The sequence below is a fragment of the Podarcis bocagei genome, assembly GCF_964188305.1.
Source record: "Podarcis bocagei genome assembly, chromosome: 12".
In the NCBI taxonomy this organism is placed as follows: Eukaryota; Metazoa; Chordata; class Lepidosauria; order Squamata; family Lacertidae; genus Podarcis; species Podarcis bocagei.
In genome coordinates, this window is record NC_138137.1 from 33,998,743 (window position 1) to 34,010,533 (window position 11,791).

Genomic DNA, 11,791 nt, shown 5'->3' on the forward strand with positions numbered 1-11,791 from the left:
CTCTCCTCCCGCACTGCAGGAGGTTGGACTAGAAGACCCTTAGGAGTCCTTCCAACTCTACAATTCTATGACTCTACAACCTGAGGCCCTCTAGATGTTTTGGACTACAACTCCCATCACCCCTGACCATTGGCCATAAGCTTCTACACACAGGATGGGAGTTGATGCTCCTCCGGCCCATGTGGAACATTTTGCACAGCCCTCCCACATAATCTCATTTAACGTGTGCAGTACAAAGTGTACTGGTAGGCATTAGATTGCCAAATGTTAATCAAGTGATAGGAGGGTATTATAAGTTGTCTCATTTCTGTGATCTGCAGTGAATAGAACTGTAGTGAACAGAACAATACCAGGCCATGATGAACCGACTTGAACAAAAATTCACAGAAACATTTATGCATATTGTAAATTTGTAATCACAACCCTATGCAGACTGTCCCGAACAGCTGAAAGTGTGCAATTTGTTAGACTACACCTTTTCTTTGAAGAGAGAAGAAAAAGGAGATTGTGCAGAGGTTTTGAGGTAAAAGAAACCAGATAATCCAACCAATGTTATTGAAATCCCATTTATTTTAACAGAAGTCGTTTAGGTGCATCCATAACAATGCAATCTATATATGATTGGTAATGTCAGCTCCTCTATGTTCAATGGGACTTACCCCTAGGTAAATGTGTATAGGATTGCAGTCTAAGTCTCCTTCCATAGAAATCAGTGAGATTTTAAAATGTGTAACTTTGGTTGGATCATGGCCATAAAGTATGTTCCATCTGATGTCATAGTTTCTCTTCAGTAAATTATCAACCAATCGTACATGCAAAGTATATAAAAAACTATATGCTTGCATTTTTAAAATTCATTCTTGCCTTGGCACTAGAATTGTTAGATTGAGATACTGGTGACCAGAATACATCAGATCTACAAAGATTCAAGTCACTGAGGTTGAAATTCAATTTAGTGGCTGGCTTGGTGAAGAAAATATAGCCTGTCAGATTCATTAAATGCATAATTACATCATACATCACAGAATGGGATCAGATTTGCTTGAGCTGCATCAAATAATAGGAAGTGGGGCTTTTTTGTTTGTTTTTTTACCAACAAGATCATTTTCTTAAACTTTATTCCTAACTTTGCTAGGCTGTAGTGAACAAAACCGAGAAACAGTTTAAAAATTCAGATCACCTTTATTGGGAATGTTATACTTCTGATCCCTTTTATCCTTATTGAGATTTAGCATATTGGAACAGTAGTTATATAACTTTTCTTAGTGCAAAAAAAATGGGCTATTGAAACAGAAATGTACATAACGCATAAAAGTCCTGAAACCTGTAACATATTTATCTGTACGGAATTATTCACAGTGTATTATATCATTGGGAATTTATTATATTGCCATGTTTTTGTATGGAACAATGTTCAACTTTGTGATTCATCAGCTCATTCTACTCATTGAACTTTGTTCATATTACGAAAGATACTTCTGAAGATTATTATTATTTTTTGTACAATAGATCTAGATCTGTTCTATATCAAAAGCTACTTCTGAAGGTTACCATCGCCAAAACTCTTCATCTTATAAACCTTTAATGCTGGGTGCAGTCTTGTAGACTATACAGTAAGATGAAATACCTCATGCTTACATAATATGTTCTTCATTATCAATGTATCATATTGCATTAGGGTGCCCTGGGACCCTAGGTCATAAAGTTAATGGTAATAACACTGAGAATGTGCAAAATAAACTCAGTTGGGAAGGACAATAGACCTACACCAAAGAGGTTGGTCAGGTTTGCACTGTTGGAACACCAAATCTCAATAGTTCAGTCATGGACACCAGTAGGATCCTAACTCTTGTATAACTGGAGTGCTCATTTAATTGCTGTCGAACTTAGCTTTGCACCATAGTACACAATGGCTTATATTGTAAGATAAGCAAACATAAGGAAGTTTAGAAAATGAAAGTATTTCGTCCCTTCCTTTCTTTGCAGTCACCTGCAAACACAAATACACGCATATCAGAGTCCCTTCTGGACAATGTGTGGGTGCCCTAGCTCACCCCAGCTAAGAAAGGCATTTGCCTGATAGTTAAGTCTTTATTGACAAAAGTACTTACAACAATTCCTTCTCTCTCTCTCTCTCTCTCTCTGTGTGTGTGTGTGTGTGCGCGCACACACACACACACACACACACACACACACTACAGCCACTAGGCAGTTGTCCCTCATATCTGTGCCCTGCAAAGCAATTGCAGCAACAGTGAGAGCTCACCCCTCTGCCTGCTTATATAATAATTCAGGCTTCCTCAAACTCGGCCCTCCAGATGTTTTGAGACTACAATTTCCACCATCCCTGTCCACTGGTCCTGGGAGCTTGTAGGCCAAAAACATCTGGAGGGCCAAGTCTGAGGAAGCCTGTACTAATGGGTTGCACACTCACAACCTGAGACATCTCCTGCATGGAAGTTGCCTGCATGGTGGAGGAAGGTGGGGAATCTATTGACCCTTCTGTCACCAGAACAGCTGCTTCTTCCACCACATCCTGTGCACCTTCCTTCTCAGACTGTCCCGACTCTTCTCCAACTCCTGCCTTGTGGGCAGCACCCAACCTTATAAATTACTGGTGCCCTCTGCTGGGTCTCTCCCTTATCCCCCTACCTCGACAACACACTGTTCGGAGCCCTAACAGTGGGATGGAAGATTTGCCTTAAATCAGACTTAGGATCCAAGACGAAGTTCACAGAAGAAGAGTTTCCTGTCCCCACCCCATCCTATGTTGTTCAGGAAGAATGTCCCCTGATTCTGTTGTGAGACTTTTGCAAGTGTGGGGAAATGGGGGTCAACTCCTTCCATATGTTTCCTTAAGTTTATCTTCGAGTCCAAGCCATTGTGTACAATGTGGGGATATTGCTGAAAAGGGAAATCCTATAAATACATTCTATCTCCCATATTCGTTCCTCCTTTTATTGGCAAAGAGCCTGAAATATGGGGACTGAAAATCGAAAGAACAGCTGTATCCTATACTGCAACTCTTCTGTGAGGAAAGGTTGCAACATTAGGAACTTCTATTTTTGAGAAAAGGTGAGGAAGAAGTGGCATGGTAGAAGTTTATAAAATCATCTTTTTCAGGCTTTTTATTGTATTTTTTTTTAAAAAAAATAGCTACCAAATACAAAGTTGTCTAATACATAAAATGCAATGGAAAGGGTGGGCATTGTTGGTGAGACAAATAAACAGAATAAAAAATGCATTCCTTTTTTCTTTCATTTTTTGAGTCCCTGTATAACATTTCTGCAATGATCATCTGTTAAGCAAAAAAGATATATTGGGCATATTCTACAGTCATTCATAAACCAAGAGCATAATGAAATATGTATTCACACAAAATGGATATAGATGTTAATTGGGTGTCTCTGGACTCCGAGTTAGTTGTACATCATGTCAATATTGCAAGAGCAAAGGATTTTATAACCTTAGTATTGAGCAGGCTGGTAAAATACATCTGCACTGCATAAAACGATAAATTTCCAAGGTTACTGAGCTTGATAAGCTGACATTCAGTCTGTTAAAATTAATTATAATAATGTTCCTTTTGTTTATATCAACCAGGTGTTTTTTTATTCTTATTAATTAACTGCTCTACTTTTATCCTGTCAAAATGTTGGTGGCTTTGTACAATGGGAAATGTTAATTGCTGACAGTTAAATTTGCTACTCCATTGCATTAGCAGCGTATTCAAATTATGTAATTGAACTAATCCATCAGACATACTAAGGCAGGTGCCTCAGGTGACAGGTGCCAGAGCTGAGAGTGGCAACAAGATTTTGGAGGGAAGAGTTTTGTGCCACACTTCCTGCCCTACATCCCCTAAGCGAGCCTTCCTATCACCAGTGCTGACATCCAGTTTGAAGGGCACCATCTTGTTTTTCAGCAAAATGTCTTGGATGGCTAGAGTACCTCCATCACTAGCCCACTAACAAAACGAAGTGTCCTGTAAGAAAAGCCCTGTAGAGAGATAAGGCCAAGGCTCCATCTAGTCCCTACTCTAACTAGTCAGGTGCTTCTGATAATCATGAGGTCACAAAGTCAACCATGCTGCTCCTCCATTTTGTGCTATAAGAAGCCCGCTGTTACAACCATCTTGTTTTATGCCACCGACACACACACACGCACGCATTTCAGGAGAAACAGCCAACACTTTAAAGAGGAGGACTACTGCCCTCTGCTAGCTGTGAACACACCATCTTCTCCTATTGGAACCAAGGTTTCTAAATGGTCAGGGAGCCTCTCAAAGCACAGCAAGATCCCCACCTTGCAAGGTTGGCCTCCAACTCAGGGAGGGTAAACAGAATGGCAACAAGGGGGTGGAGCTAGCATACTCATCCCCACTTCCAACCCCACCATCTCAAGGAAGCTGACATGTTTTTGCTGTGTCTCAACAAACCAGGTTGCTGGGATTCCATCAAAATATACCTGCTTGCAATACCAAAACAAACATAACTGATAGCAAACTTTGTAGGCTGTTTAATCAGCATCTATTTGAATAGCTTTTAGAATGATTGTGGGTACATAGTAGAGAAAAATAGAGCCATGGTTAAAAAAAACCACACCTCAGAACAAGGTACAGAAATAGTTGCATTGCGCCTTTGTAGTATATTTCTTTTCATCTGCATTTATAATTTGTATACCGCCTTTCTGCATTGTAAACAGAAGGCTGTCTACAAGCCACAGAAATGGCAAAATATACAACAAAAGAACACACATGCTATAACAATCTGATCCAACACAAAACAACTTAAGCCAATTAAAGTAATATTCAGTAATCCAATTCAAATAGAATATTAAATGACAAAATTAATTCTCAAACTATCAACAGATCAGAATTTAACAGAAAATCACTCTCAGCGATTACAATAGATCATCACTAAACTAATCAATAAAAACAACTGCAAAGTCACTACACAAAATACCACAGACCATGTGAAAAAAAGCAAAAAAGCTGAGCAGCCAAGTCACATAGCTTCTAAAATTGCAAAACACAGCTCATCCTCTGGTCCAGGTCCAATATCTAATCCTCAAGCAGATGACCCAAAAAGTTTATTCTCTGTGCTGAAACAATAATGATTTCAATATTGTTGTAAGTGGCCTGGAGTCATCTGTCCTAGTGCACTCCATCTCTGGAGACTGGGCTCTCTGGCAATGTCATTACAGTCTCAGTAGTCTCCTCCTAGGCTAGGGCACCAAACAGAAATGGATGGTGTTACCAGCATCCTGTGTCAACAGCATCTGCATCTTTGCACTTGGCCTGGACTCAGGTCAAGGTCTTAAACGGTGTAGCGGAGAAGAATATGGACAGCCTTCCTAGTCCAGTATCAATCCTGCACCTGACTCCGGCCGACACATTGGTGGCTGTCTCACCAAAATACAGCAAGCAACCCGCCTTTCTGAGTTGCCCCACAAGAGCTGAATTCAGAGCACACAGAAATTTTTATGAAGCTTCACAATGTTAAAATGCATCCACCCTTTTACCGTCAAAATCTATTAAGTGAAATGAGAAGTAGAAGCAACATATACCGCCTATTGTTTGTGGGAGAAATTCTGTGTAATAATCAGCCGGAAAGAAGCAAGCAATATTGCAGAACTGCATACTCTAGCAAATATTCGTTCCCTAAATAAATAAATTTCTCAAGGTTGGAATGGCAATAACAGACAAATCCTTACTAATTTCATTTTTGCATGGCATTTTGAAGGGACCAAGAACTTTTAACTTACTTAACTGCTCAGAGGGGATGAAGCAAATCTCAGTTGGTTTTGATCAAGAGAATACTTCTGCAACTTTTAAAGTCAGAATGCCAACTACCAAATATTGAAGTTTTGTCAATTGTTCTGCCTCATATATATATATATATATAGTTACTTATTCAAAAAAAATTGAGGGGCTGCTTTGTTGGTAAAGTAGCTTCCAATGGCAGAACAAGAAAAAATATGTACATTTTAAACAAACTTCCTGTTGCATGAACCAGTGATGCAGAACCTGTGGACCCCACCCCCACCCTGGGTGACAGCTGTCATTCAAGCCATTATGTGGTATAAAAATCAGACCTACAACCTCCCCAACCACCTTATGATACATGATGGATGCTCTAGGAGTTGATACCACCAAACTGTTGCACCCATGTAGTAGGGCAGAACTGCAGAACTGCCTTCCCAACAGGGGCAGAGCGGCAACATATGGTGTCAGGTGGGTGTGGTTTGGGGAAAACAACCTGGTTGGCCAAATTAGGACCCAGAGGTTCTCCAACCCTGTCCTGTGGTATCAAGTAAGAAAAGGAAGGTATCGATTTCATGCCTTCAGTATTCTAGTCCTAATATCTAAAAAAGGAAACAAGTGCTCCTTGCCGATTTTCATTTCTGCTTCCTAAACAGCTGCTTATTCAAATGCTATTCAGAAACTGACATAAAGTTGCCTTGCTTTTCATCAGCAAAACTAAAAATAGAATAATGTATAGCCAAACTGGATTGTGCTGCTAAATATAATAATGTTAGAAATGTAAGGACCGCTCACAAAGGAAACGAATGTACTAAATATGGATGTTGTATCAACAACAATGTTGACCACCTCTTACGGTGAATTGTTTTTACGGTGAATCTAATTTGAAACTCAGAAGTCAGGGAATTTGTAACAGCACAATCAAGTTCTAAAACCTTTGTGCCATAAATTGACACTTTTGTGGGAGGAAGGTAAAGAATTTCCTTGTGGATTGAAAAGCTGGTTTTGTCTGGTTGCACAAGCTATATTAAATACTTTCCAGACTGAAATCCAGTGAAGTGAAGAAGATGGAATGGGCATCATCTAGCTCAGAAGTTTCTTTCTTTTTGCATCTGTATCATAGTGGCTAATCAGAAGAAGTGTCCAACCAGAAACTTTTAAATTGAGCTGTTTAAATTGTGTCCCACACTCCCACATTATAAAAACTACTTTACACATATTCTCTTTCAAAGCATGCTTGAAACTGACCACTCTTTCTTCAGGAAAAAGCAGCCATGGGATGGGGGCATGGAGGAATTCCAGCTCAGGGTAATGGTATGGCAGGTCCTCTCACTGAGAAATCAAACACCCACCATTTATTCAGTCCCTTCCTCAGAACAAATAAGGAAAAACTTGGGGAGTAAAATTATATGCTATTGAGGGTCCTGCAGAAAACTTATTTATTGAATATTCATCTTGCTCTGCTCACACAAAGCTTACGTGGATGTTAGGTTATTCAGGCTTCCTCAAGCTCAGCCCTCCAGATGTTTTTGGCCTACAACTCCCATGATCCCTAGCTAGCAGGACCAGTGGTCAGGGATGCTGGGAATTGTAGTCTCAAAACATCTGGAGGGCCGAGGTTGAGGAAGCCTAGGTTACATCCAGTCTGTATTGACCATTTGTTCTGATTTGTTTGCCAGGCATTTAGATGATACTGAGCCTTCATCCTGATTTGCCTTCCTGTTAATCATTAATCACCCACATACTTTTCAATACATTTCCCTGTGTCACTTTCCAAAAGAATCACAGAAAGTCCTATTCTTTCTTAAAGTGGATTTGTTGCATGAAGGTGGCATGAAGGTGACAGAACCCTTTAATTCATTTTAACTACACAAACCTACAGCAATATGGGTTTGAATCCATCCTGCAAAATTCTTACAGTCTGTAGGACACCCGAAGAGTTTCTTAGACACAGCTTAAAAGTTTGTGTCCTTTCAAACACTGTCGGACTACAAGCTCCCATTGCTGATCATTGGAGACTCACAACATATAGAGGCCCCCGATTCCCCATCCCTGGTCTAAAGCATGGGAAACTTGGTGCTGGAGCTGAACATATGGATATACAAATCCTTGTTTTTATTATTTAAATATTTATGAACAACACTTTCCTTTAAAATAGCGCTCTGTCATGCTCAAAGTAGCCACATTGAAATAATAGTCTCCCAGGGAAGGAAGCTCACACCAATGCAGCCCATTCAGTCATTTAATGGCATGGAGGATGTCAGTCAAAGGAGAGCCAGTGTGGTGTAGTGGTTAAGAGCGGCAGCCTCGTAATCTGGTGAACCGGGTTCGCTTCCCCACTCCTCCACACACAGCTGCTGGGTGACCTTGGGCTAGTCACACTTCTCTGAAGTCTCTCAGCCCCACTCACCTCACAGAGTGTTTGTTGTGGGGGAGGAAGGGAAAGGAGAATGTTAGCTGCTTTGAGACTCCTTCAGGTAGTGATAAAGGGGGATATCAAATCCAAACTCTTCTTCTTCTTCTCTTCTTCAATGGCTAATTGCCATCTTCTACCTACATGGTTGCAGGCAGTGCGCCTTCAGATAACAGTCACTGGGAATCTCAGGTGAGGAGAGTGATCTTGCACTCTAGTTCTGCTTCCCACAGGCATTCATCCAAATGACCACAGTGAGAATAGGATCCTGGACTCCATCGACCTTTGGTCTGAACCAGCAGGCTCCTCTTTTCATCGTATTGCATGGTTCCATCGTGAATGACTTGTGCCGCCTGACTGCAGTTTCTATTTCATGTTTTATTTTGGAAATCACTTCAGAGACCTTTGGGTCGAAAGGCAAGACTCAAAATGTTTTGAGTGACGCAAATGTTTTCAATGAATAAACAAGGGTCAAAGCTGGGACCGGTTTTGTTACTGCTTCTCCTGGTAGCCGCCTGCAAAGTTTGATTTCGTCTAATCTGATGCAGGCTGCAGATGCAAATTGGGAATTGTGCTAAAATTGGAAGTCAAACCACACTGGGTAGGGGCGGATTCTCCCTGCTGCTACACTGAGCACTGGCAAACACAATAGCTCTGAGGTCTGAGAGTTTGGCACAGTGCATCTCCTCCTCTGTTGGAGCACTAGGCAGACACAACGGCATTGGCCCTGCATTATCTCTGGTGCTGTACAAGGCTCCACTTTGCTCTTTCAAGCTTTTCCTTCTGCCTGAAACATATGTGTATGGCAAGCAAAGCCTGGTGCCACTACTGACTTCCCCAGCTGTTCCTTCCCTTTATTGATAGCAGAATACAAACACTGGACCTTATCATGGCAGTAGATAAAGCCAGGGCACGGACACTTACGCGTCTGAGAATATGCTGAGCAGCTCCACACATCCCCTGCATCCAATATATATTCCATTATTTTTCTATTGATTCCTACCCTCACAGGAATGGAGAATTATTGGATAAGAGACCACTCTTTATTATTTTTTCATAGATATCCATTAATGTGTGGTTCGAGATGATGTTCTCTATAAATTTAGATGCCAAGACAATCTTCCAACATGTGTTGAAGGGAAAGGGACACATACTTATTTTATGTAAACCAAGCAACTGATTTGTTATTATTGCTATTAGCATTTATTTACGTAGGACCATCAGTGAACACAGCACTGTGCACAATCAAAATAAGAATTCAATCCTGAAGGGCATACACTACAACGAAAAACAAATATACAATCAAAGTCAACAGTTTAAAATGCAGAATTCACGTAAGAGATAGCTCAATCAGTAGAGCATGAGACTCTTAATCTCAGGGTTGTGGGTTTGAGCCCCACATTGGGCAAAAGATTCCTGCATTGCAGGTGGTTGAACTACAACTCCCATCATCCCTAGCTAGCAGGACCAGTGGTCAGGGATGGTGGGAGTTGTAGTCCAAAAACAGCTGGAGACCCAAGGTTGGGAAACCCTGGACTAGACAGTCCTCATGGTCCTTCCCAACTCTATAATTGGAAGGGCCACACCCAAAACAGCCACACCCAACCAGAACCAGAGCTCTTTAAACTTTAGGGACAAAAAGGATTGCTCATCTGATGGCTGATCCACGGCTGAGAGCCACAGTCAAGAACCCTTTGGCTCTCTCCCTTCAGCTCTCCTTTCTGGGCAGTGGTTCCCATAAATACCTGAGTTGTGAGAAGAACAAACACAAGCCCAGAATACAAGAGCTGTTTCCCTTCTTTCTCACCCCAGTCCCCTCCTCCTGTGAGCAGCCTCATAGAATTTTAGAATGGAAGGGATTTCAGTAGTCATCTATTTCCACTCATTGTTCAGTGCAGGATCCAGCCTTGGAAGAGTCCAATTGGGTCTGCCACTGCCGCTCCCTGCTGTTTTGCCCCTGCCCCTTTTGGGAACCAGCAGCAATGTACAGCATTAAGAAGCCAGGTGAGCAACACCACAAGCACACACCCCGATGCCCCCACTACTCCTGGTCAATACCTGGAGAGCCAACCATCTTCTGAATCACAGGAGCAGCCATGTTCTTGTCTATACTAAGTATCTCAGAGAGATGGAGGGCGCCACCACATCCTGCCACTTCCAGATTGAAGGAGAATGTTCAGCCCTGCAGGTGGCATGGCTCCAGCTGCATTTTCTGAGTGCCCTTAGTGGCTAGGAGGAAAGCTACAGCCCTCAGACCTCCTCACAGAACTCTAACAGGCAGTTTAGAGCCACACAAATGCATCCTGACCTGCACATGATCCAGGAAGACAGAAGTGCAAGTCACAGCTCTCCTACACATCCGTTTGTCCCGCGGCTAGAAAACACAGATCCTAGCAGTTTCCTTCTTGCCCCATTCCTTTCCCTAGGCAAACCTGCTCTTTAGTGCTATACCAGAACAAACATCAATCCGGAGAAAACTCAAATTGCTGGTTGAACTGATTGAATGCTAAAGAGTGCTATTCCTCAGGGTGGGAGTGGGCGGAAGCAGCAGGACATGAGGAATTATAGATAAATCCTCAGATCAAGTCATTTTGCTCCTCCCTCCCTCCCAGCACTTTCATTTCTGAAACATGGATTGGAGGCTGAAAGGAGTGTGTGTGTGTGTGTGTGTGTGTGTGTGTGTGTGTGTGTGTGTGTTTATACACATACACACACATCATTTGTCCATGTTATCTGCCTCTGCCTTTTTTATGCCACACAAGGAGTGTGATCTAACACCACAAATTCACAAAGCAAAACCTTTCCTTGCCACCTTCACAGCTTTCTCAATAAGTGTTAATATCTTTCTGCCAAGCTGTCTCAAAATGTCAAACACTCCAATGGAAGAGTGCTATAACAGTTTGAACAGAGCTTAGTACTTTTCACAGGCCACAGAAGCCATCTGGCAACCAAACCGTCAACATGACAGCTCCTGAAGTCAGTTTTAGTTTTAGTTTATATATATTTCCCCGATGGGACCCAAGGCAGCTTACAGATAAAAACAATAATTGATTAAAGAGCAGGGAGGAGGGAAAATAAAAAACAACGAGTCATACAGTCCAATGGTCAAACACAGATTCAGGTGCAATGCAATGAGGAAGATTCAAAGTCAAACCTTAAGGCCGGGTTCCTGTCTCTGAAGAAGATCCAGTGTTGGAATCTCAGGGTCACAGTCTGGTGGAGCTCCCGAAACAGTGAAGTCATAGTCCATCAAGTGTAGAAGTTGAGCAGACAAAGAATCTTTGCCTTGCTATGCTTCCCCTCTCCCTCCCAGTCTTGTTTGAGGCACCTGAGCTTGCTCCAGCTGAGATGCTGTGCCTCTCGCCTTAACGAAGCATGTGATCCTCACCTGCCCTGAGCTCAATCCAGCTGAGTGACCACAAGCCTCTTCCTGAACCTAACGAGTCCCATGATCTTCACCTGATAGTAAGCTGGGCTGGGCTCTCCTGCTTGCCTCAGTCTCTTAAAGTGCACTTCCTGCTGTTCACAATGCCTCAGAGCCCATCATGTTGGCAGAGAAGAGAGCACCTGCACCTCCACTTCTGGTGATGTGTCTACTGCCCCATTGACATTCT